The sequence below is a fragment of the Mustela erminea genome, chromosome 9 (assembly GCF_009829155.1).
Source record: "Mustela erminea isolate mMusErm1 chromosome 9, mMusErm1.Pri, whole genome shotgun sequence".
NCBI classification, from domain to species: domain Eukaryota; kingdom Metazoa; phylum Chordata; class Mammalia; order Carnivora; family Mustelidae; genus Mustela; species Mustela erminea.
This window is the reverse complement of record NC_045622.1, coordinates 75652085-75655832: the sequence shown is the minus strand read 5'-3', so window position 1 is coordinate 75655832 and position 3748 is coordinate 75652085. Positions and strand designations below refer to the sequence as shown.

The following is a 3748-nucleotide window of genomic DNA, read 5'->3' as shown; positions in this document are numbered from 1 at the left end:
CAAAGGGGATAAAAGAGAAAAAGAGAGCGAGAGGCAAACCAAGAAACAGACTCTTAGCTATAGAGAACAAACTGGTGGTTACCAAAAGGGAGGTAGATGGGGGGATGGGTGAAATAGGTGATGGGGATTAAGGAGGGCACTCACTGTGATGATCACCAAGTGTTGTATGGAAATGTTGAATCCCTATATTGTACAACTGAAACTAATATTACGCTGCATATTAACTAACTGGGAATTAAATTTAAAAAAAGAGTAAAGTGAAAACTGACAAAATTACAAAATAGACATGAGCACAGTAGGGAGTGCCTTCTTCCTCCCTCCCCACCAACATGGTTTTCAGGTGCTTCATGGAGGTTGGCTGGCTGACCTACATCTCCTCTGGGCCTCATACAGGGAAGTTGGTCGGGATTGTAAATGTTACTGCTCAGAATAGGGTTTTGGCTGATGGACCTTGCTCTCAGGTAAGAAGACCCGCTATACCTTTCAAATCCATATAGCTAGTTGACTTCATCCTCAAATTTCCACACAGCGTCAGTCAGACGTTTGTCTGACAAGCCTGGCAGCAGGCAGGTATCCGTGCAAAATGGGAAGCTACTAGATGGGCCACATAGAATGAAGCCAGAGAAAGAAAAGCCAAGATGACAAATTTTGATCATTATAAAGTTATGAAAGTAAAGAAAATGAGGAACAGAATAATCAAGGTCCATGTCAGAAAGCTGCAAAAGCAGCTCTCCTGAGAGTTTCTCTCAGAAAAGCATCCACGGCTAAGGGTACTGCTGGGGCAGCTGCTGCAGTTTCCAGAAAAAAAAAAGAAAAAAAAAAAAATGGCCACTGCTGGCAAGAAGTCTCCAGCCCAGAAGGTTCCTGCCCTGAAAGCTGCAGGCCAGAATGCAGTGTCTCCAAAGCCTCAGGAAGGTCAGAAATCTCCAGACCAGAAAGCTCCTGCTCCGAAGGCATCTGGCAAGAAAGCATAAAAAGCATAAGAGGCCATTCTATATAAGTAATCAAGGTTCTTTTCCTTTTGTATGTGTAAAAAAAAAAAAGACAAAATTGCAAAATTAAAAAACATACTTAGTATTTGGAGATAAAAGGACACTCATGTGAAAAATACATAATTAACAATTCATACCTATTGCAAACCCTAGGATAAAATCTTTCTATTTTATTAAACTTCCAACTCATAACAACCTTGTATTTCAACTTCGAACAATTTAGTGGTTTTCTCAAGGTTACAGAGCCAAGAAGTAAAGGAAATGAAATTTAAACGCCAATCTGACTGCAAAGGGCATGCCTCCTCTTCATGCCACATACAATGCTTGCTTTTTCAGCATTCTGAGATGAAAACTCTCCATCACCACTGAAGGCAAGTAGAAATATATATATAGCCCTCCTAATAAAATATTAATTTTCCATTAAATCAACATGGTGAGGCGCATTCTTATATTTTCACACATGGATGTGAATATGTACACACACCCCCAAAAGCCCCACATTTTCTAGGAATATAAGATCTATTTAATCTGTTTCAAAGGTACTTCTTAGCCTTATCCCTTCTTCTCTGCACTCCCATACACTCCATATACTATGAATTATTTACCTGTCATGTTTACTGATGTTTACATATACTTTTCTCTCTGCTCAAAATACCATTCCTCAGGTGTCCCCATTTTTGCCTAATCATTTCGAGGAAAATGGCTCAGTTCTGTCTTTCCTTAATTAGACCACAGCAGTGAATGAACTCAACACTCCTTATCCTACCCATTTCTGAAGTATCTTGTGTCTACCTCTAACACAGGACATTTCATTCTGGATTACATTGGTGGCTCACTTCTTTCTGCCACTAAAGGGCAAATGACTTGAGTCTAGAAACTGTATCTATTTGTCTTTAAACTTCAGTCCCTACCCAGTTCCTGGAATATCTTAAGTACCCAATAAGTGCCTGTTGAAGAATAAAACAATGAATGATTCAGGAGTTTGGAAAACTAAAACATTTTTTTTCAAAGTCTAATAACCCAGATTAGTGTATGATAGGATGTTCTGGTTAAACAAGCAATTTGCTTGAAAGATTATCTGTAGCATAAATATTATCCAAGAACCATGATATCACGAGGTATATGAAAACCCCACTATGCATAAGTTAATTTTTCCTTGATGAAATAATTTTGGATATTATAATAGGGACATCATAGCCTCTTGTCGTCATCAATAAGCATGCTTCAACATCGTTTAATAAAGAGATCTGGTTAGTGTGTCAAATGCCAAGGAACTTATTACATAGTGGTGTCACTCTTTCTATTCCAAATATTGATCCAACGGTATTTCTAAACCTAGAGGGAAAAGCTTATTTTGGAAGAAACCACAGAAACAATATTCATTAATTTTCAGGACATCTTAATCTTCTCACACTCTCACACTGATGCACTGACCTTGACAAGTATGTGACCAATGTTAAAGTTGTCCTAGGCAAAAACTCATGGTTGGAGATTAAGCCAATGACCTCTTGCTTGTGTGTTCCCAATTTATATGTTCTGTTTTTAACAACCACGTCTCCTTTCTGGGTTTGATATACTGACTTGATATCCTATCTTGCCTTTTCACATTATATATCATTTCAGAGTCTGTCCCTGACATTTAGGACTTCAGTAATCGGGCAGGTTGGGCTATAGCCCCTTGTAAAGCTCTACCACTCCCTATTGGCCTGTGGTGGAGACTCGATTTCAAGTTCCCAGTGGACATTTCTTCGCCGGGGGACTCCCAGTTTCCTCCAGGAAGAGTAAGAGAGTAGAGGAATTAGGCAAAATTTTGACAAGTTTGCTATTCCTCTTTGCTATCACAAATGTACAGTCCGTGCCTTATGATAGGGACCTGGCTGATGCTTGACCAAATTCAAACAACAGGCAATTAACAGGGAAATTTTCATGGGGAAAAGCTGTTCTCAACATTTCCTGACTTCTGATCCTTACATCAAACATTGTGTGTGCGCACAGGCAAGACAGTTCTCTTCTGGGTCTTCATGTCACTCTCTGTAAAACTGATTATAAGAACAGTTATCTCCTAAAAAAGTAGATACCCAGATCAATGTTTGTTTGTGAAGAGTTACGCTAGAATTGAAAAGGCCCCTATCAATTAAGCTGATGGTTTTCTCCCGTTTCCCTTGGAATACCAGGAAATCTTGATGAGATTTTAGTGTGTTGTGTGTGTATGTGTATAGTGTATAGAATGTTTATATATTAAATTATGTCATTTGAACTAGACATAATTTTTAGTAAAAAATATGACTTTATTATATGTCTGCCAAGAAGTCAGAATCAGTAGTGTCCTAGGGTTGGGAGTTGGGGCAGACAGGCCATCAGAGCAAGCATGAATTTCCATTTCTGTTTTCCTACATGCTTGTTCCTCAATCATTCCTTTTTTTAAAGACAGATACTGTAGAAAGTATCAAATTATCAAGAAATATATATGGAAGAAATCTTAAAATTTGAGCCAATACTTGTCTCAGAAAATTCTTGCTCACTTGGAGGCAGAATGCTCCAGCTTGGTTCGAGGAGCTCATAATCTCCAAAGAGCATAGCTTCAAAACCACTGTGGTCACATCTCAATAGCAGCCTCTGAAGCAACTTTTCCCCCCACATTTTTCCTTGAAAAGAACGGTAAGCTAAAATAAGGTGGTTTTGCCCAGCTGGGGATTGAGATGCTAATATTTCCAAAGAGAATGAATCCAGAGTTTAGCATAAATACATAAAATGTA

At 38.6% G+C, this 3748-nt stretch overlaps 1 pseudogene; it reads left to right on the top strand.

Moving 5' to 3' along the window:
- Positions 1-329: 329 nt before the first annotated feature.
- On the top strand, positions 330-974 carry LOC116599137 (annotated as a pseudogene).
- The last annotated feature ends 2774 nt before the right edge of the window (positions 975-3748 follow it).